General features: G+C 42.3%; 5 non-coding genes and 24 pseudogenes across 5 annotated transcripts; all 29 read right to left on the bottom strand.

The window, feature by feature from the left end:
- Window positions 1-96: 96 nt before the first annotated feature.
- On the bottom strand, window positions 97-215 carry LOC139068102 (5S ribosomal RNA; annotated as a pseudogene).
- A 353-nt stretch (window positions 216-568) lies between these two features.
- Window positions 569-687, bottom strand: LOC139067054 (5S ribosomal RNA; annotated as a pseudogene).
- Window positions 688-1,042: 355 nt separating this feature from the next.
- On the bottom strand, window positions 1,043-1,161 carry LOC139066843 (5S ribosomal RNA; annotated as a pseudogene).
- A 353-nt stretch (window positions 1,162-1,514) lies between these two features.
- Window positions 1,515-1,633, bottom strand: LOC139067683 (5S ribosomal RNA; annotated as a pseudogene).
- Window positions 1,634-1,986: 353 nt separating this feature from the next.
- Window positions 1,987-2,105, bottom strand: LOC139067533 (5S ribosomal RNA; annotated as a pseudogene).
- Window positions 2,106-2,460: 355 nt separating this feature from the next.
- On the bottom strand, window positions 2,461-2,579 carry LOC139066520 (5S ribosomal RNA). The gene has a single exon (XR_011519420.1). It is a non-coding gene; the product is annotated as a 5S ribosomal RNA (ribosomal RNA).
- A 355-nt stretch (window positions 2,580-2,934) lies between these two features.
- On the bottom strand, window positions 2,935-3,053 carry LOC139068431 (5S ribosomal RNA). The gene has a single exon (XR_011520029.1). It is a non-coding gene; the product is annotated as a 5S ribosomal RNA (ribosomal RNA).
- A 355-nt stretch (window positions 3,054-3,408) lies between these two features.
- Window positions 3,409-3,527, bottom strand: LOC139066519 (5S ribosomal RNA). The gene has a single exon (XR_011519419.1). It is a non-coding gene; the product is annotated as a 5S ribosomal RNA (ribosomal RNA).
- A 355-nt stretch (window positions 3,528-3,882) lies between these two features.
- Window positions 3,883-4,001, bottom strand: LOC139066859 (5S ribosomal RNA; annotated as a pseudogene).
- A 354-nt stretch (window positions 4,002-4,355) lies between these two features.
- On the bottom strand, window positions 4,356-4,474 carry LOC139067307 (5S ribosomal RNA; annotated as a pseudogene).
- Window positions 4,475-4,828: 354 nt separating this feature from the next.
- On the bottom strand, window positions 4,829-4,947 carry LOC139066806 (5S ribosomal RNA; annotated as a pseudogene).
- A 353-nt stretch (window positions 4,948-5,300) lies between these two features.
- On the bottom strand, window positions 5,301-5,419 carry LOC139067400 (5S ribosomal RNA; annotated as a pseudogene).
- Window positions 5,420-5,773: 354 nt separating this feature from the next.
- On the bottom strand, window positions 5,774-5,892 carry LOC139067656 (5S ribosomal RNA; annotated as a pseudogene).
- Window positions 5,893-6,247: 355 nt separating this feature from the next.
- On the bottom strand, window positions 6,248-6,366 carry LOC139067397 (5S ribosomal RNA; annotated as a pseudogene).
- Window positions 6,367-6,721: 355 nt separating this feature from the next.
- LOC139067399 (5S ribosomal RNA) lies at window positions 6,722-6,840 on the bottom strand (annotated as a pseudogene).
- A 353-nt stretch (window positions 6,841-7,193) lies between these two features.
- On the bottom strand, window positions 7,194-7,312 carry LOC139067593 (5S ribosomal RNA; annotated as a pseudogene).
- Window positions 7,313-7,667: 355 nt separating this feature from the next.
- Window positions 7,668-7,785, bottom strand: LOC139067340 (5S ribosomal RNA; annotated as a pseudogene).
- A 7,204-nt stretch (window positions 7,786-14,989) lies between these two features.
- Window positions 14,990-15,109, bottom strand: LOC139067878 (5S ribosomal RNA; annotated as a pseudogene).
- Window positions 15,110-15,934: 825 nt separating this feature from the next.
- On the bottom strand, window positions 15,935-16,053 carry LOC139067053 (5S ribosomal RNA; annotated as a pseudogene).
- Window positions 16,054-16,408: 355 nt separating this feature from the next.
- Window positions 16,409-16,527, bottom strand: LOC139066842 (5S ribosomal RNA; annotated as a pseudogene).
- Window positions 16,528-16,880: 353 nt separating this feature from the next.
- On the bottom strand, window positions 16,881-16,999 carry LOC139067682 (5S ribosomal RNA; annotated as a pseudogene).
- Window positions 17,000-17,352: 353 nt separating this feature from the next.
- LOC139067739 (5S ribosomal RNA) lies at window positions 17,353-17,471 on the bottom strand (annotated as a pseudogene).
- A 355-nt stretch (window positions 17,472-17,826) lies between these two features.
- On the bottom strand, window positions 17,827-17,945 carry LOC139066805 (5S ribosomal RNA; annotated as a pseudogene).
- Window positions 17,946-18,300: 355 nt separating this feature from the next.
- LOC139066995 (5S ribosomal RNA) lies at window positions 18,301-18,419 on the bottom strand (annotated as a pseudogene).
- A 355-nt stretch (window positions 18,420-18,774) lies between these two features.
- LOC139067333 (5S ribosomal RNA) lies at window positions 18,775-18,893 on the bottom strand (annotated as a pseudogene).
- Window positions 18,894-19,248: 355 nt separating this feature from the next.
- Window positions 19,249-19,367, bottom strand: LOC139066621 (5S ribosomal RNA). Its single transcript, XR_011519524.1, has one exon. It is a non-coding gene; the product is annotated as a 5S ribosomal RNA (ribosomal RNA).
- A 354-nt stretch (window positions 19,368-19,721) lies between these two features.
- LOC139066518 (5S ribosomal RNA) lies at window positions 19,722-19,840 on the bottom strand. Its single transcript, XR_011519418.1, has one exon. It is a non-coding gene; the product is annotated as a 5S ribosomal RNA (ribosomal RNA).
- Window positions 19,841-20,194: 354 nt separating this feature from the next.
- Window positions 20,195-20,313, bottom strand: LOC139067410 (5S ribosomal RNA; annotated as a pseudogene).
- A 353-nt stretch (window positions 20,314-20,666) lies between these two features.
- Window positions 20,667-20,785, bottom strand: LOC139067695 (5S ribosomal RNA; annotated as a pseudogene).
- Window positions 20,786-20,915: the final 130 nt, after the last annotated feature.

Here is a 20,915-nt window from a genome sequence, read left to right as displayed (position 1 = left end):
GTGTGGAACACCTGGCTTTAAAATTATTCAATGACGAAGCTGTTCAAAGCTGTGGTGAAGTGAAAAAAACTGTATTTTATAACAAATTAGTGAAAAAGCTTACAGCACCTGGTATTCCCAAAAGGTCTCCCATACAGGTAATGACCAGGCCCAAACCTGGATTGCTTCCGACGTCAGACGGGATCGGGGTTTTTCAGGGTGGTTTGGCCATAAGCGAAAGACACACCTTGAAAAATCTCTGAAAAATCCCTTGTGTATATGTCAAAGAATGATTGTGTCGCCCACTGCAAAGACTAGATTCTTGCATATGGAGGTAAAAGGCTAAGTTAAACAGTTGTCTTCATCACTGTTGCTCTTTTTTCGAGTAACAATCGGCTCCCACCCCATTTCTCGTCTCTAAAATGCCAGCACTGAGACATTATTGCTAGGGACAATTCAAAGGAGGTTTATTACCAACAAGTGTGTGCAGTTCGTGTGGAACACCTGGCTTTAAAATTATTCAATGACGAAGCTGTTCAAAGCTGTGGTGAAGTGAAAAAAACTGTATTTTATAACAAATTAGTGAAAAAGCTTACAGCACCTGGTATTCCCAAAAGGTCTCCCATACAGGTACTGACCAGGCCCAAACCTGGATTGATTCCGAGATCAGAGGGGATCGGGCTTTTTCAGGGTGGTATGGCTGTAAGCGAAGGAAAAACCTTGAAAAATCTCTGAAAAATCCCTTGAGTATTTGTCAAGGTATCATTGTGTCGCCCACTGCAAAGACTAGATTCTTGCATATAGAGGTAAAAGGCTAAGTTAAACAGTTGTCTTCATCATTGTTGCTCTTCTTTAGACTCTAACAATTGGCTCCCACCCCATTTCTTGTCTCTAAAATGCCAGCACTGAGACATTATTGCTAGGGACAAATCAAAGGAGGTTTATTACCAACAAGTGTGTGCAGTTCGTGTGGAACACCTGGCTTTAAAATTATTCAATGACGAAGCTGTTCAAAGATGTGGTGAAGTGAAAAAAACTGTATTTTATAACAAATTAGTGAAAAAGCTTACAGCACCTGGTATTCCCAAGAGGTCTCCCATACAGGTACTGACCAGGCCCAACCCTGGATTGATTCCGAGATCAGACGGGATAGGGCTTTTTCAGGGTGGTATGGCCGTAAGCGAAGGACACACCTTGAAAAATCTCTGAAAAATCCCTTGTGTATATGTCAAAGTATGATTGTGTCGCCCACTGCAAAGACTAGATTCTTGCATATGGAGGTAAAAGGCTAAGTTAAACAGTTGTCTTCATCACTGTTGCTCTTTTTTCGAGTAAGAATCGGCTCCCACCCCATTTCTTGTCTCTAAAATGCCAGCACTGAGACATTATTGCTAGGGACAAATCAAAGGAGGTTTATTACCAACAAGTGTGTGCAGTTCGTGTGGAACACCTGGCTTTAAAATTATTCAATGACGAAGCTGTTCAAAGATGTGGTGAAGTGAAAAAAACTGTATTTTATAACAAATTAGTGAAAAAGCTTACAGCACCTGGTATTCCCAAGAGGTGTCCCATACAGGTACTGACCAGGCCCAACCCTGGATTGTTTCCGAGATCAAACGGGATCAGGGTTTTTCAGGGTGGTTTGGCCATAAGCGAAAGACACACCTTGAAAAATCTCTGAAAAATCCCTTGTGTATATGTCAAAGTATGATTGTGTCGCCCACTGCAAAGACTAGATTCTTGCATATGGAGGTAAAAGGCTAAGTTAAACAGTTGTCTTCATCACTGTTGCTCTTTTTTCGAGTAACAATCGGCTCCCACCCCATTTCTTGTCTCTAAAATGCCAGCACTGAGACATTATTGCTAGGGACAATTCAAAGGAGGTTTATTACCAACAAGTGTGTGCAGTTCGTGTGGAACACCTGGCTTTAAAATTATTCAATGACGAAGCTGTTCAAAGCTGTGGTGAAGTGAAAAAAACTGTATTTTATAACAAATTAGCGAAAAAGCTTACAGCACCTGGTATTCCCAAAAGGTCTCCCATACAGGTACTGACCAGGCCCAAACCTGGATTGATTCCGAGATCAGAGGGGATCTGGCTTTTTCAGGGTGGTATGGCTGTAAGCGAAGGGAAAACCTTGAAAAATCTCTGAAAAATCCCTTGTGTATTTGTCAAGGTATGATTGTGTCGCCCACTGCAAAGACTAGATTCTTGCATATAGAGGTAAAAGGCTAAGTTAAACAGTTGTCTTCATCATTGTTGCTCTTCTTTAGACTCTAACAATTGGCTCCCACCCCATTTCTTGTCTCTAAAATGCCAGCACTGAGACATTATTGCTAGGGACAAATCAAAGGAGGTTTATTACCAACAAGTGTGTGCAGTTCGTGTGGAACACCTGGCTTTAAAATTATTCAATGACGAAGCTGTTCAAAGATGTGGTGAAGTGAAAAAAACTGTATTTTATAACAAATTAGTGAAAAAGCTTACAGCACCTGGTATTCCCAAGAGGTCTCCCATACAGGTACTGACCAGGCCCAACCCTGGATTGATTCCGAGATCAGAGGGGATCGGGCTTTTTCAGGGTGGTATGGCTGTAAGCGAAGGAAAAACCTTGAAACATCTCTGGAAAATCCCTTGTGTATTTGTCAAGGTATGATTGTGTCGCCCACTGCAAAGACTAGATTATTGCATATAGAGGTAAAAGGCTAAGTTAAACAGTTGTCTTCATCATTGTTGCTCTTCTTTAGACTCTAACAATTGGCTCCCACCCCATTTCTTGTCTCTAAAATGCCAGCACTGAGACATTATTGCTAGGGACAAATAAAAGGAGGTTTATTACCAACAAGTGTGTGCAGTTCGTGTGGAACACCTGGCTTTAAAATTATTCAATGACGAAGCTGTTCAAAGATGTGGTGAAGTGAAAAAAACTGTATTTTATAACAAATTAGTGAAAAAGCTTACAGCACCTGGTATTCCCAAGAGGTCTCCCATACAGGTACTGACCAGGCCCAACCCTGGATTGCTTCCGAGATCAGACGGGATCGGGCTTTTTCAGGGTGGTATGGCCGTAAGCGAAGGACACACCTTGAAAAATCTCTGAAAAATCCCTTGTGTATATGTCAAAGTATGATTGTGTCGCCCACTGCAAAGACTAGATTCTTGCATATAGAGGTAAAAGGCTAAGTTAAACAGTTGTCTTCATCATTGTTGCTCTTCTTTAGACTCTAACAATTGGCTCCCACCCCATTTCTTGTCTCTAAAATGCCAGCACTGAGACATTATTGCTAGGGACAAATCAAAGGAGGTTTATTACCAACAAGTGTGTGCAGTTCGTGTGGAACACCTGGCTTTAAAATTATTCAATGACGAAGCTGTTCAAAGATGTGGTGAAGTGAAAAAAACAGTATTTTATAACAAATTAGTGAAAAAGCTTACAGCACCTGGTATTCCCAAGAGGTCTCCCATACAGGTACTGACCAGGCCCAACCCTGGATTGATTCCGAGATCAGAGGGGATCGGGCTTTTTCAGGGTGGTATGGCTGTAAGCGAAGGAAAAACCTTGAAACATCTCTGGAAAATCCCTTGTGTATTTGTCAAGGTATGATTGTGTCGCCCACTGCAAAGACTAGATTATTGCATATAGAGGTAAAAGGCTAAGTTAAACAGTTGTCTTCATCATTGTTGCTCTTCTTTAGACTCTAACAATTGGCTCCCACCCCATTTCTTGTCTCTAAAATGCCAGCACTGAGACATTATTGCTAGGGACAAATAAAAGGAGGTTTATTACCAACAAGTGTGTGCAGTTCGTGTGGAACACCTGGCTTTAAAATTATTCAATGACGAAGCTGTTCAAAGATGTGGTGAAGTGAAAAAAACTGTATTTTATAACAAATTAGTGAAAAAGCTTACAGCACCTGGTATTCCCAAGAGGTCTCCCATACAGGTACTGACCAGGCCCAATCCTGGATTGCTTCCGAGTTCAGACGGGATCGGGCTATTTCAGGGTGGTATGGCCGTAAGCGAAGGAAACACCTTGAAAAATCTCTGAAAAATCCCTTGTGTATATGTCAAAGTATGATTGTGTCGCCCACTGCAAAGACTAGATTCTTGCATATGGAGGTAAAAGGCTAAGTTAAACAGTTGTCTTCATCACAGTTGCTTTTTTTTCGAGTAACAATCGGCTCCCACCCCATTTTTTGTCTCTAAAATGCCAGCACTGAGACATTATTGCTAGGGACAAATCAAAGGAGGTTTATTACCAACAAGTGTGTGCAGTTCGTGTGGAACACCTGGCTTTAAAATTATTCAATGACGAAGCTGTTCAAAGATGTGGTGAAGTGAAAAAAAACTGTATTTTATAACAAATTAGTGAAAAAGCTTACAGCACCTGGTATTCCCAAGAGGTCTCCCATACAGGTACTGACCAGGCCCAACCCTGGATTGATTCCGAGATCAGAGGGGATTGGGCTTTTTCAGGGTGGTATGGCTGTAAGTGAAGGAAAAACCTTGAAACATCTCTGGAAAATCCCTTCTGTATTTGTCAAGGTATGATTGTGTCGCCCACTGCAAAGACTAGATTCTTGCATATAGAGGTAAAAGGCTAAGTTAAACAGTTGTCTTCATCATTGTTGCTCTTCTTTAGACTCTAACAACTGGCTCCCACCCCATTTCTTGTCTCTAAATGCCAGCACTGAGACATTATTGCTAGGGACAAATAAAAGGAGGTTTATTACCAACAAGTGTGTGCAGTTCGTGTGGAACACCTGGCTTTAAAATTATTCAATGACGAAGCTGTTCAAAGATGTGGTGAAGTGAAAAAAACTGTATTTTATAACAAATTAGTGAAAAAGCTTACAGCACCTGGTATTCCCAAGAGGTCTCCCATACAGGTACTGACCAGGCCCAACCCTGGATTGCTTCCGAGATCAGACGGGATCGGGCTTTTTCAGGGTGGTTTGGCCATAAGCGAAGGACACACCTTGAAAAATCTCTGAAAAATCCCTTGTGTATATGTCAAAGTATGATTGTGTCGCCCACTGCAAAGACTAGATTCTTGCATATGGAGGTAAAAGGCTAAGTTAAACAGTTGTCGTCATCACTGTTGCTCTTTTTTCGAGTAAGAATCGGCTCCCACCCCATTTCTTGTCTCTAAAATGCCAGCACTGAGACATTATTGCTACGGACAAATCAAAGGAGGTTTATTACCAACAAGTGTGTGCAGTTCGTGTGGAACACCTGGCTTTAAAATTATTCAATGACGAAGCTGTTCAAAGATGTGGTGAAGTGAAAAAAACTGTATTTTATAACAAATTAGTGAAAAAGCTTACAGCACCTGGTATTCCCAAGAGGTCTCCCATTCAGTTACTGACCAGGCCCAACCCTGGATTGCTTCCGAGATCAGACGGGATCGGGGTTTTTCAGGGTGGTTTGGCCATAAGCGAAAGACGCACCTTGAAAAATCTCTGAAAAACTCCCTTGTGTATATGTCAAAGTATGATTGTGTCGCCCACTGCAAAGACTAGATTCTTGCATATGGAGGTAAAAGGCTAAGTTAAACAGTTGTCTTCATCACTGTTGCTCTTTTTTCGAGTAACAATCGGCTCCCACCCCATTTCTTGTCTCTAAAATGCCAGCACTGAGACATTATTGCTAGGGACAATTCAAAAGAGGTTTATTACCAACAAGTGTGTGCAGTTCGTGTGGACCACCTGGCTTTAAAATTATTCAATGACGAAGCTGTTCAAAGCTGTGGTGAAGTGAAAAAAACTGTATTTTATAACAAATTAGTGAAAAAGCTTACAGCACCTGGCATTCCCAAAAGGTCTCCCATACAGGTACTGACCAGGCCCAAACCTAGATTGATTCCGAGATCAGAGGGGATCGGGCCTTTTCAGGGTGGTATGGCTGTAAGCGAAGGAAAAACCTTGAAAAATCTCTGAAAAATCCCTTGTGTATTTGTCAAGGTATGATTGTGTCGCCCACTGCAAAGACTAGATTCTTGCATATAGAGGTAAAAGGCTAAGTTAAACAGTTGTCTTCATCATTGTTGCTCTTCTTTAGACTCTAACAATTGGCTCCCACCCCATTTCTTGTCTCTAAAATGCCAGCACTGAGACATTATTGCTAGGGACAAATCAAAGGAGGTTTATTACCAACAAGTGTGTGCAGTTCGTGTGGAACACCTGGCTTTAAAATTATTCAATGACGAAGCTGTTCAAAGATGTGGTGAAGTGAAAAAAACTGTATTTTATAACAAATTAGTGAAAAAGCTTACAGCACCTGGTATTCCCAAGAGTTCTCCCATACAGGTACTGACCAGGCCCAACCCTGGATTGATTCCGAGATCAGAGGGGATCGGGCTTTTTCAGGGTGGTATGGCTGTAAGTGAAGGAAAAACCTTGAAACATCTCTGGAAAATCCCTTGTGTATTTGTCAAGGTATGATTGTGTCGCCCACTGCAAAGACTAGATTATTGCATATAGAGGTAAAAGGCTAAGTTAAACAGTTGTCTTCATCATTGTTGCTCTTCTTTAGACTCTAACAATTGGCTCCCACCCCATTTCTTGTCTCTAAAATGCCAGCACTGAGACATTATTGCTAGGGACAAATAAAAGGAGGTTTATTACCAACAAGTGTGTGCAGTTCGTGTGGAACACCTGGCTTTAAAATTATTCAATGACGAAGCTGTTCAAAGATGTGGTGAAGTGAAAAAAACTGTATTTTATAACAAATTAGTGAAAAAGCTTACAGCACCTGGTATTCCCAAGAGGTCTCCCATTCAGTTACTGACCAGGCCCAACCCTGGATTGCTTCCGAGATCAGACGGGATCGGGGTTTTTCAGGGTGGTTTGGCCATAAGCGAAAGACACACCTTGAAAAATCTCTGAAAAATCCCTTGTGTATATGTCAAAGTATGATTGTGTCGCCCACTGCAAAGACTAGATTCTTGCATATGGAGGTAAAAGGCTAAGTTAAACAGTTGTCTTCATCACTGTTGCTCTTTTTTCGAGTAACAATCGGCTCCCACCCCATTTCTTGTCTCTAAAATGCCAGCACTGAGACATTATTGCTAGGGACAATTCAAAGGAGGTTTATTACCAACAAGTGTGTGCAGTTCGTGTGGAACACCTGGCTTTAAAATTATTCAATGACGAAGCTGTTCAAAGCTGTGGTGAAGTGAAAAAAACTGTATTTTATAACAAATTAGTGAAAAAGCTTACAGCACCTGGTATTCCCAAAAGGTCTCCCATACAAGTACTGACCAGGCCCCAACCTGGATTGCTTCCGAGGTCAGACGGGATCGGGCTTTTTCAGGGTGATATGGCTGTAAGCGAAGGAAAAACCTTGAAAAATCTCTGAAAAATCCCTTGTGTATTTGTCAAGGTATGATTGTGTCGCCCACTGCAAAGACTAGATTCTTGCATATAGAGGTAAAAGGCTAAGTTAAACAGTTGTCTTCATCATTGTTGCTCTTCTTTAGACTCTAACAATTGGCTCCCACCCCATTTCTTGTCTCTAAAATGCCAGCACTGAGACATTATTGCTAGGGACAAATCAAAGGAGGTTTATTACCAACAAGTGTGTGCAGTTCGTGTGGAACACCTGACTTTAAAATTATTCAATGACGAAGCTGTTCAAAGATGTGGTGAAGTGAAAAAAACTGTATTTTATAACAAATTAGTGAAAAAGCTTACAGCACCTGGTATTCCCAAGAGGTCTCCCATACAGGTACTGACCAGGCCCAACCCTGATTGATTCCGAGATGAGAGGGGATCGGGCTTTTTCAGGGTGGTATGGCTGTAAGCGAAGGAAAAACCTTGAAAAATCTCTGAAAAATCCCTTGTGTATTTGTCAAGGTATGATTGTGTCGCCCACTGCAAAGACTAGATTCTTGCACATAGAGGTGTAGCGTTATGGATTTATGCTCTTTTATTGAAGAGAAACCATGCTACGTATTAATTCGGAATATTAATTTTAATAAATCAATAACCAAATGTTATATTGTCCAGAAGACTCAAAGGTTGTTTTCATCCATAAACTGCCGATAATATCTGAGTGTCTGTGTTTCAGTTCAATGAGGAAACCAGTTTGACGTTTAAAAGTTTTAATTCTTCAAATTAAACTAATGATTTTGAAATTGACAAACAGGAAATACAATCAACATTGATAACTTTGTGGGACAATCTTTTTAACAGTTGATATGCTGTTAATGCTCAAATAGACCTTCTGTAGGTGAATGAAGATTGAGAGTGATATGATGTGATTATGGATGCGTGTGGGTGCCAAGTGTAGTGAGAATTGAACATGAGATGAGATGAATGCATGTGTGCATCTGATGTTGCTTCAGGAAGAAACAGGTGTCTGAGTGAAGTGATGGTTTGAATAAACTTAGGTTTAGTGGAAAAGATGCATCAAAACGCTATCTGTCGTGTTTTGCCTCACCGAAAATCGGACCCTCTGTTGGACCCGGGACGTCACCTTAGGATGTTTCATCCAGGTCACCTTGGCTGGCAAAGAAGACAAAGATGCGCTGCGACCCGGTCCAGAGTTGCCCCTCGGTACACGTTGATGGTAAAGCGTTTTGTCGACGCGCTTCCTTAAGTTAATTCACTCAGAAATCAAAAGACTCGGTAATGAGTCTGCGTTAGAAGTTGCGGTTCAGCTATTCTGCCTGGCGTGGCAGAAGCAGCGTGAGAGAAGGGGGGAAGAACGAGCCAACAGGCTCTGCCCCCCCTTTGGTTTTCAGGTCTGTTCTCTCTCGTTGTCTAACACGAACCGAATCATAAGACTGAAAACTTACCAAAAACCTTTCTCTTCTCAAAGCAAACGTGCGTCATCAAATGTGTCTGGAGTTTACTGTGAGCAGGTGTGTGTGGATGTGTGTGAATGTTTGTGCTTGAGTGTGTGTGAAGGTCAGTAACAAACATTCTCAACATTATTTAAGAATGGATTCATTAAACCATTATAATTACCCCAAAGCTAAATAGTCATTCATTTGATTAATCACATTTATAATGAGCAAAATGATAATGGTTACTTTAACATTAAAATCAAGAAAAAGAAGTTTAAACTTTATGTTTTGACTTGGTCTGGGTACAACTCATGTAAACACATCTTCTGGTAGACTGCAGGTGGCAGATGTTATGGTTTCCTCCCAGACTCGCTGGCGTTCAGGTCTTAATCTGTGGGTGAAAGTTCTCAGCGACCCAGCTTTGACACAGCTGAGTCCAACACCCCCATTGTGACAGAAAACCCATATTTCCTCACGTTACATTCCCCCCCTTTTTGTGACGACATGGTGGTCAAGCACAGGCCACCTGCCGTTACAAACACAATAACGTGATGTACTCGTGAAGGTAGACATCCCAGATGAAGGCAGGAACGATGAAGTGTCACCACAGGTCTCGTGTAGAAGGGAGTGTATCCTGATCAGATGATTAAGGCCAAAACTGTTGCAATCATTGTAAAGTAATCCACTTAGGACATCTTGAAAGCAGAGCTTTTTCAATAGCAGTTAATTTCATCAGCAATAATGCAAAGGTATGCAAAGGATAAGCAGCTCGTGTGTCACACGGAGCTGGGCAGGTGATGTATTCCTCAGGCGTAGTCCAGGCGAAGTCCAGTGACGACCTCGACCCATCTCGAACCACGACCGAAGCCCCATGCGACAGAAAACCAGTTGAAGGATGGTGAAGACGGCCCCTCTGATGGGATGTAGTCCATACGAGCTCGGAGAAGGAGACAAAGTGAGACAGCCCACACGATAGATAGCATTTGATGCCAAACAAAGAAATCAATCAAAACCTATCTATGGGTGCCTCTGGGAAAATGTGGGTGCCTTTTGTGAATTATCTAAAGAAGAAATGTTCTGCACCCTGTTCTACGTGTCATGTAAAAACGTGATGCAGTGAAACCACAAATAAAAAAAAGTAAATCCTAACTGATATGTGAAACTCAGCAGGCTGCACTAATTAAAGGCATGTATATAAAAGAAATAATAATCATGAAAATGAAGGGCAAATTGGCTTGTGGCCCTTTAAGGGAAATAGCAAGAAAATAAAATTAAATTTGTAATCAAATATAATCCTGCTACACAAAGCACTAATAAAAAGATAGAGATGTAAATCAGTTCTAAAAATGTAAATCAGTAGGTTAGTAATCCCTAAAAATGTGAGTTAGTAACAGGACCCTGGCTGGAGGCAGGTAACCTGAAAAAAAAAACTCAAAGGATATCACATTTGTTAAAAATCCATCCCACAACGAGAGAATTTGTAACGGTCCACCAGTCAGTGGAAAAGAATCCGGTAAGAATAGAGTCGGTCAGAATAGAGTTTTGAATCTGGTATTGCGGACCCACAGAGACACGAGTTTGGACGTATCTGTGGGAGCAGGCTCATAAGCGATTTGGTTATCAACCTGTTTGTATCTGGTGTTACGAACCCACAGGGAAACTTGTTTGAATTTACCTGAGGGTCCCGTTTGGAACTGGAGCGAAGCTGATGGTTTAGCTGTTAGATCAGAACCTGATTTTACCTGCTCAAAGTTGTGTTGCAGCTTTACGGAGGCGACTTTGTTGTGATCAGAAATGGTAGTGAACTGGAAATGCGAAACTGATGCTCGCAAAGCGGGAGGAGGCTCCCCACCCCCCTTTTGTTGCACAAACCTATGCCATGTCTGTGAGACAGGAGAAGCATAACAAAGAACAGTTCTTAAGCTCTTAAAAGCTCTATTACCAAGAAGATGCACAGTGTCACCTGAATCGTGCTGAAAGAGCAGGTGTTCAGATGTCCAAAGACCTGGAGGTGCTGGACTTGGAGGTTCTGAAAAGGAGTGATCCAAGGATGGTTGTGTCACGGGTGTCAAAGCAAACCTAGCCATGTTTAGAATCAGATACAGACATGATGCTAGCTTTAGGAACATGGTCTGTCCTGAAAACTGAAGCCATGAATACTTTATTCCCAAGAATGATGGAGGTTCCCACACAGAATCAGAAAAACCCGGTTTAACCAGAGTATTTACAGACCGACTAGAACTCCGCCCCGTAGAAGGTGCAGCACCTAACTCCGGGTCGGAGGTCAATGTTGTCAGCTGAATTGGAGGAAGGTCAGTGTCGAGTTCTGCAATGACCCGCCCGCTCGGAGGAGGCGTTCCCCCGAACCGGTTGAAGTCCGCAACGGAAAACTCAGAGCCACTCAGCACCCCCCCTTTGTCAGGAGGGGCCCCGAGCAGAGCATCACTGCACGCACCTACACCTCCCGGGCCGGGTTGCCTTCCCGAGCCCGTGAGAGAGGTGTGCGCAGCAACCACCGAGCCACCTTTAATATCGCCACTGACCACAGGACTGCTGGAAACCGCAGGGTTTTCTGCGTCGTCGTGGTCACCTGTAAGAGAAATCACAGGAAAGAGAGCACAGAGGCCCGAGACTAAGTCACACCCCTGTGAAAGGAGAAAAGAATTGGCCACCGTATTAGCAGAGGTCACAAACTGAAAAGTGACAAGGTCATTCACATAAAGGTCAAGATGTCCGGGCACAAACCCCTTAAATGGCATGGTAGCTCCGTCCGGAGACCACAAGTGTTTCACGGCGGCTGACGTTTCCATCACGCCCCGATAAAGAAGCTGGTTTGTGCATGAGGCGGACTGACGAGTAAAACAGACCTCTGACTGAAATGGTGGGTCACAGCCTGAAGATTTCACACCCATGCTGGAGAGATGTTCAGCCTTTAACATGGATGACAGAGGAGAAGCATTAGGAAACAAAGGGTTAAGCACAACCTGCTTGTCAGAGAGGTTAACCATAGGCTCAAGAGATTTATTCATCTTAAAAGCAGCAGAGAAAGTGTTGTTTATTTCAAACCTTGATGTTGATGGTGGGTTTTTGACCCCCTGGAAGAAATAAAAGTAAAGAAAAAGCGTTATGACTGTAAACAGCATGCTGCTCGAATTCACGACATGAAGTGCAGACCAGAACCACCTCCGACCCAGTGCAGCTGGCACCGAACCGCAGCCACTAGTCCCCACTGTTCCCGACCGGCGGCACCCGCCTAAAACGGGCCCGTTCGGGCGGGCGGAGGGACCAGCGATGCTCGGCCGGTGAATTTCCTGCGTCTTGGCATGTTCTGGAAGCAGAACGTCAGAGAACTTTACATCAGGTGTAACAGTGCAAGAAAGATTTTGTCGTGTCTCGTCCATCTCCCATTAAGTTCAGAGCAACTCGCGTTTTTACCTTCTGAGCCGACGTAAAACTCCGGGCAGATTCCTTAATATGTCTCACACAAACAAGGACTGTCCGTAGCTTACTTAACTTTATGACACAGGGTAAAACAAGGAATTGTTGATAGAGAAACGAATACACACAACTTCACAAGATGGAAGAAAAAGGCATGGAACCGAGCAACGGAGGCTGTGAAAGCCGACCCGTTCACCGGTCCAAAATAAAAAATAATAAAAAAAAAATAACAAACCCTACGCTGCCGTGTTGGTGTCAGACGGACAAACGTAGCAAAATGTAGATTCTACACACCGTAGCGATTTACAAGAATCACCGCCAATGCGGGTTTTGTGAGGACACAGACTGACTGTGCCAGAAATGATGACAATTTAACGGGACGCATGCCCTATTTGTCTAACTGTGGCGCTAGCTTAGCTCTCCGGCTAGTTCTAGCGTTCTTTGTCTGTAGCTACCAGACTTAAATTTTCCCGATTAACAAGTAGGCATCTCGCTCCACTTTTAATACGGACTTTAAAAAAAACGTACGCAATCTGAATGCAGTAACGCGTAACGGCTGTGCCTCGCTTTACGACGTTTACCGAGCAGTCAAGCTCCGGCAGGTGTCACCGAGCATTCCGTTTAAAAAGCGCACGCAATCTGAATGCAGTAGAAACTTCTTTCACAATAGCTCGCCCACAGTGTCAACACACTGAGACGAAAGGTGTCCGAGAATTCAGTCTCGGTTCTGAGGTTCGGAGAATATAGTGATAATTTTAGGAACTGAGGATAAGCTGCACGGTAGCTCACCCAGCGATGATCAGAGCGGAAACGGAGCGTTCCGACCTGAGGTTAGATTGGAGACGCGGCGGCGCGTCAAAATGGACAGAATTTAGTCAAAAGCACAACTCACACGTTCGCTCCGAAGGCGAAGATGGGATAAATCAAAGTTAGGTCTGTAATTTGCGGTCAATTTGAGATCGGAGATCTTCCCGGCCAAGTTTCCACCAGGACGACGCCTCGCGGAAGAGTGACTTCAACGGAACAATTTCCGGTTAATTTCAAAATAAGACATCAAAGTGAAACACAGAGAAAAGCGTTGTTTGCAGCTTTTAGATGTAAGAAATCAGATAAATCGCAGATATAGAAGTCTGGATATGCTCGCCATTAAATGTAGCGTTATGGATTTATGCTCTTTTATTGAAGAGAAACCATGCTACGTATTAATTCGGAATATTAATTTTAATAAATCAATAACCAAATGTTATATTGTCCAGAAGACTCAAAGGTTGTTTTCATCCATAAACTGCCGATAATATCTGAGTGTCTGTGTTTCAGTTCAATGAGGAAACCAGTTTGACGTTTAAAAGTTTTAATTCTTCAAATTAAACTAATGATTTTGAAATTGACAAACAGAAAATACAATCAACATTGATAACTTTGTGGGACAATCTTTTTAACAGTTGATATGCTGTTAATGCTCAAATAGACCTTCTGTAGGTGAATGAAGATTGAGAGTGATATGATGTGATTATGGATGCGTGTGGGTGCCAAGTGTAGTGAGAATTGAACATGAGATGAGATGAATGCATGTGTGCATCTGATGTTGCTTCAGGAAGAAACAGGTGTCTGAGTGAAGTGATGGTTTGAATAAACTTAGGTTTAGTGGAAAAGATGCATCAAAACGCTATCTGTCGTGTTTTGCCTCACCGAAAATCGGACCCTCTGTTGGACCCGGGACGTCACCTTAGGATGTTTCATCCAGGTCACCTTGGCTGGCAAAGAAGACAAAGATGCGCTGTGACCCGGTCCAGAGTTGCCCCTCGGTACACGTTGATGGTAAAGCGTTTTGTCGACGCGCTTCCTTAAGTTAATTCACTCAGAAATCAAAAGACTCGGTAATGAGTCTGCGTTAGAAGTTGCGGTTCAGCTATTCTGCCTGGCGTGGCAGAAGCAGCGTGAGAGAAGGGGGGAAGAACGAGCCAACAGGCTCTGCCCCCCCTTTGGTTTTCAGGACTGTTCTCTCTCGTTGTCCAACACGAACCAAATCATAAGACTGAAAACTTACCAAAAACCTTTCTCTTCTCAAAGCAAACGTGCGTCATCAAATGTGTCTGGAGTTTACTGTGAGCAGGTGTGTGTGGATGTGTGTGAATGTTTGTGCTTGAGTGTGTGTGAAGGTCAGTAACAAACATTCTCAACATTATTTAAGAATGGATTCATTAAACCATTATAATTACCCCAAAGCTAAATAGTCATTCATTTGATTAATCACATTTATAATGAGCAAAATGATAATGGTTACTTTAACATTAAAATCAAGAAAAAGAAGTTTAAACTTTATGTTTTGACTTGGTCTGGGTACAACTCATGTAAACACATCTTCTGGTAGACTGCAGGTGGCAGATGTTATGGTTTCCTCCCAGACTCGCTGGCGTTCAGGTCTTAATCTGTGGGTGAAAGTTCTCAGCGACCCAGCTTTGACACAGCTGAGTCCAACACCCCCATTGTGACAGAAAACCCATATTTCCTCACGTTACAGAGGTAAAAGGCTAAGTTAAACAGTTGTCTTCATCATTATTGCTCTTCTTTAGACTTTAACAATTGGCTCCCACCCCATTTCTTGTCTCTAAAATGCCAGCACTGAGACATTATTGCTAGGGACAAATCAAAGGAGGTTTATTACCAACAAGTGTGTGCAGTTCGTGTGGAACACCTGACTTTAAAATTATTCAATGACGAAGCTGTTCAAAGCTATGGTGAAGTGAAAAAAACTGTATTTTATAACAAATTAGTGAAAAAGCTTACAGCACCTGGTATTCCCAAGAGGTCTCCCATACAGGTACTGACCAGGCCCAACCCTGGATTGCTTCCGAGATCAGACGGGATTGGGAGTTTTTCAGGGTCGTTTGGCCATAAGCGAAAGACACACCTTGAAAAATCTCTGAAAAATCCCTTGTGTATATGTCAAAGTATGATTGTGTCGCCCACTGCAAAGACTAGATTCTTGCATATGGAGGTAAAAGGCTAAGTTAAACAGTTGTCTTCATCACTGTTGCTCTTTTTTCGAGTAACAATCGGCTCCCACCCCATTTCTTGTCTCTAAAATGCCAGCACTGAGACATTATTGCTAGGGACAATTCAAAGGAGGTTTATTACCAACAAGTGTGTGCAGTTCGTGTGGAACACCTGGCTTTAAAATTATTCAATGACGAAGCTGTTCAAAGCTGTGGTGAAGTGAAAAAAACTGTATTTTATAACAAATTAGTGAAAAAGCTTACAGCACCTGGTATTCCCAAAAGGTCTCCCATACAGGTAATGACCAGGCCCAAACCTGGATTGCTTCCGGCGTCAGACGGGATCGGGGTTTTTCAGGGTGGTTTGGCCATAAGCGAAAGACACACCTTGAAAAATCTCTGAAAAATCCCTTGTGTATATGTCAAAGAATGATTGTGTCGCCCACTGCAAAGACTAGATTCTTGCATATGGAGGTAAAAGGCTAAGTTAAACAGTTGTCTTCATCACTGTTGCTCTTTTTTCGAGTAACAATCGGCTCCCACCCCATTTCTCGTCTCTAAAATGCCAGCACTGAGACATTATTGCTAGGGACAATTCAAAGGAGGTTTATTACCAACAAGTGTGTGCAGTTCGTGTGGAACACCTGGCTTTAAAATTATTCAATGACGAAGCTGTTCAAAGCTGTGGTGAAGTGAAAAAAACTGTATTTTATAACAAATTAGTGAAAAAGCTTACAGCACCTGGTATTCCCAAAAGGTCTCCCATACAGGTACTGACCAGGCCCAAACCTGGATTGATTCCGAGATCAGAGGGGATCGGGCTTTTTCAGGGTGGTATGGCTGTAAGCGAAGGAAAAACCTTGAAAAATCTCTGAAAAATCCCTTGAGTATTTGTCAAGGTATCATTGTGTCGCCCACTGCAAAGACTAGATTCTTGCATATAGAGGTAAAAGGCTAAGTTAAACAGTTGTCTTCATCATTGTTGCTCTTCTTTAGACTCTAACAATTGGCTCCCACCCCATTTCTTGTCTCTAAAATGCCAGCACTGAGACATTATTGCTAGGGACAAATCAAAGGAGGTTTATTACCAACAAGTGTGTGCAGTTCGTGTGGAACACCTGGCTTTAAAATTATTCAATGACGAAGCTGTTCAAAGATGTGGTGAAGTGAAAAAAACTGTATTTTATAACAAATTAGTGAAAAAGCTTACAGCACCTGGTATTCCCAAGAGGTCTCCCATACAGGTACTGACCAGGCCCAACCCTGGATTGATTCCGAGATCAGACGGGATAGGGCTTTTTCAGGGTGGTATGGCCGTAAGCGAAGGACACACCTTGAAAAATCTCTGAAAAATCCCTTGTGTATATGTCAAAGTATGATTGTGTCGCCCACTGCAAAGACTAGATTCTTGCATATGGAGGTAAAAGGCTAAGTTAAACAGTTGTCTTCATCACTGTTGCTCTTTTTTCGAGTAAGAATCGGCTCCCACCCCATTTCTTGTCTCTAAAATGCCAGCACTGAGACATTATTGCTAGGGACAAATCAAAGGAGGTTTATTACCAACAAGTGTGTGCAGTTCGTGTGGAACACCTGGCTTTAAAATTATTCAATGACGAAGCTGTTCAAAGATGTGGTGAAGTGAAAAAAACTGTATTTTATAACAAATTAGTGAAAAAGCTTACAGCACCTGGTATTCCCAAGAGGTGTCCCATACAGGTACTGACCAGGCCCAACCCTGGATTGTTTCCGAGATCAAACGGGATCAGGGTTTTTCAGGGTGGTTTGGCCATAAGCGAAAGACACACCTTGAAAAATCTCTGAAAAATCCCTTGTGTATATGTCAAAGTATGATTGTGTCGCCCACTGCAAAGACTAGATTCTTGCATATGGAGGTAAAAGGCTAAGTTAAACAGTTGTCTTCATCACTGTTGCTCTTTTTTCGAGTAACAATCGGCTCCCACCCCATTTCTTGTCTCTAAAATGCCAGCACTGAGACATTATTGCTAGGGACAATTCAAAGGAGGTTTATTACCAACAAGTGTGTGCAGTTCGTGTGGAACACCTGGCTTTAAAATTATTCAATGACGAAGCTGTTCAAAGCTGTGGTGAAGTGAAAAAAACTGTATTTTATAACAAATTAGCGAAAAAGCTTACAGCACCTGGTATTCCCAAAAGGTCTCCCATACAGGTACTGACCAGGCCCAAACCTGGATTGATTCCGAGATCAGAGGGGATCTGGCTTTTTCAGGGTGGTATGGCTGTAAGTGAAGGAAAAACCTTGAAAAATCTCTGAAAAATCCCTTGTGTATTTGTCAAGGTATGATTGTGTCGCCCACTGCAAAGACTAGATTCTTGCATATAGAGGTAAAAGGCTAAGTTAAACAGTTGTCTTCATCATTGTTGCTCTTCTTTAGACTCTAACAATTGGCTCCCACCCCATTTCTTGTCTCTAAAATGCCAGCACTGAGACATTATTGCTAGGGACAAATCAAAGGAGGTTTATTACCAACAAGTGTGTGCAGTTCGTGTGGAACACCTGGCTTTAAAATTATTCAATGACGAAGCTGTTCAAAGATGTGGTGAAGTGAAAAAAACTGTATTTTATAACAAATTAGTGAAAAAGCTTACAGCACCTGGTATTCCCAAGAGGTCTCCCATACAGGTACTGACCAGGCCCAACCCTGGATTGATTCCGAGATCAGAGGGGATCGGGCTTTTTCAGGGTGGTATGGCTGTAACCGAAGGAAAAACCTTGAAACATCTCTGGAAAATCCCTTGTGTATTTGTCAAGGTATGATTGTGTCGCCCACTGCAAAGACTAGATTATTGCATATAGAGGTAAAAGGCTAAGTTAAACAGTTGTCTTCATCATTGTTGCTCTTCTTTAGACTCTAACAATTGGCTCCCACCCCATTTCTTGTCTCTAAAATGCCAGCACTGAGACATTATTGCTAGGGACAAATAAAAGGAGGTTTATTACCAACAAGTGTGTGCAGTTCGTGTGGAACACCTGGCTTTAAAATTATTCAATGACGAAGCTGTTCAAAGATGTGGTGAAGTGAAAAAAACTGTATTTTATAACAAATTAGTGAAAAAGCTTACAGCACCTGGTATTCCCAAGAGGTCTCCCATACAGGTACTGACCAGGCCCAATCCTGGATTGCTTCCGAGATCAGACGGGATCGGGCTATTTCAGGGTGGTATGGCCGTAAGCGAAGGACACACCTTGAAAAATCTCTGAAAAATCCCTTGTGTATATGTCAAAGTATGATTGTGTCGCCCACTGCAAAGACTAGATTCTTGCATATAGAGGTAAAAGGCTAAGTTAAACAGTTGTCTTCATCATTGTTGCTCTTCTTTAGACTCTAACAATTGGCTCCCACCCCATTTCTTGTCTCTAAAATGCCAGCACTGAGACATTATTGCTAGGGACAAATCAAAGGAGGTTTATTACCAACAAGTGTGTGCAGTTCGTGTGGAACACCTGGCTTTAAAATTATTCAATGATGAAGCTGTTCAAAGATGTGGTGAAGTGAAAAAAACTGTATTTTATAACAAATTAGTGAAAAAGCTTACAGCACCTGGTATTCCCAAGAGGTCTCCCATACAGGTACTGACCAGGCCCAACCCTGGATTGATTCCGAGATGAGAGGGGATCGGGCTTTTTCAGGGTGGTATGGCTGTAAGCGAAGGAAAAACCTTGAAAAATCTCTGAAAAATCCCTTGTGTATTTGTCAAGGTATGATTGTGTCGCCCACTGCAAAGACTAGATTCTTGCACATAGAGGTAAAAGGCTAAGTTAAACAGTTGTCTTCATCATTGTTGCTCTTCTTTAGACTTTAACAATTGGCTCCCACCCCATTTCTTGTCTCTAAAATGCCAGCACTGAGACATTATTGCTAGGGACAAATCAAAGGAGGTTTATTACCAACAAGTGTGTGCAGTTCGTGTGGAACACCTGGCTTTAAAATTATTCAATGACGAAGCTGTTCAAAGCTATGGTGAAGTGAAAAAAACTGTATTTTATAACAAATTAGTGAAAAAGCTTACAGCACCTGGTATTCCCAAGAGGTCTCCCATACAGGTACTGACCAGGCCCAACCCTGGATTGCTTCCGAGATCAGACGGGATCGGGCTTTTTCAGGGTGGTATGGCCGTTAGCGAAGGACACACCTTGAAAAATCTCTGAAAAATCCCTTGTGTATTTGTCAAAGAATGATTGTGTCGCCCACTGCAAAGACTAGATTCTTGCATATGGAGGTAAAAGGCTAAGTTAAACAGTTGTCTTCATCACAGTTGCTTTTTTTTCGAGTAACAATCGGCTCCCACCCCATTTTTTGTCTCTAAAATGCCAGCACTGAGACATTATTGCTAGGGACAAATCAAAGGAGGTTTATTACCAACAAGTGTGTGCAGTTCGTGTGGAACACCTGGCTTTAAAATTATTCAATGACGAAGCTGTTCAAAGATGTGGTGAAGTGAAAAAAAACTGTATTTTATAACAAATTAGTGAAAAAGCTTACAGCACCTGGTATTCCCAAGAGGTCTCCCATACAGGTACTGACCAGGCCCAACCCTGGATTGATTCCGAGATCAGAGGGGATCGGGCTTTTTCAGGGTGGTATGGCTGTAAGCGAAGGAAAAACCTTGAAACATCTCTGGAAAATCCCTTCTGTATTTGTCAAGGTATGATTGTGTCGCCCACTGCAAAGACTAGATTCTTGCATATAGAGGTAAAAGGCTAAGTTAAACAGTTGTCTTCATCATTGTTGCTCTTCTTTAGACTCTAACAATTGGCTCCCACCCCATTTCTTGTCTCTAAATGCCAGCACTGAGACATTATTGCTAGGGACAAATCAAAGGAGGTTTATTACCAACAAGTGTGTGCAGTTCGTGTGGAACACCTGGCTTTAAAATTATTCAATGACGAAGCTGTTCAAAGATGTGGTGAAGTGAAAAAAACTGTATTTTATAACAAATTAGTGAAAAAGCTTACAGCACCTGGTATTCCCAAGAGGTCTCCCATACAGGTACTGACCAGGCCCAACCCTGGATTGCTTCCGAGATCAGACGGGATTGGGCTTTTTCAGGTTGGTATGGCCGTAAGCGAAGGACACACCTTGAAAAATCTCTGAAAAATCCCTTGTGTATATGTCAAAGTATGATTGTGTCGCCCACTGCAAAGACTAGATTCTTGCATATGGAGGTAAAAGGCTAAGTTAAACAGTTGTCTTCATCACTGTTGCTCTTTTTTCGAGTAAGAATCGGCTCCCACCCCATTTCTTGTCTCTAAAATGCCAGCACTGAGACATTATTGCTAGGGACAAATCAAAGGAGGTTTATTACCAACAAGTGTGTGCAGTTCGTGTGGAAAACCTGGCTTTAAAATTATTCAATGACGAAGCTGTTCAAAGATGTGGTGAAGTGAAAAAAACTGTATTTTATAACAAATTAGTGAAAAAGCTTACAGCACCTGGTATTCCCAAGAGGTCTCCCATACAGGTACTGACCAGGCCCAACTCTGGATTGTTTCCGAGATCAGACGGGATCAGGGTTTTTCAGGGTGGTTTGGCCATAAGCTAAACACAAACCTTGAAAAATCTCTGAAAAAATCCCTTGTGTATATGTCAAAGTATGATTGTGTCGCCCACTGCAAAGACTAGATTCTTGCATATGGAGGTAAAAGGCTAAGTTAAACAGTTGTCTTCAT

Source organism: Nothobranchius furzeri, chromosome 2, assembly GCF_043380555.1.
Source record: "Nothobranchius furzeri strain GRZ-AD chromosome 2, NfurGRZ-RIMD1, whole genome shotgun sequence".
Lineage (NCBI taxonomy): Eukaryota > Metazoa > Chordata > Actinopteri > Cyprinodontiformes > Nothobranchiidae > Nothobranchius > Nothobranchius furzeri.
This window is presented reverse-complemented; position numbering and strand designations above follow the sequence as displayed.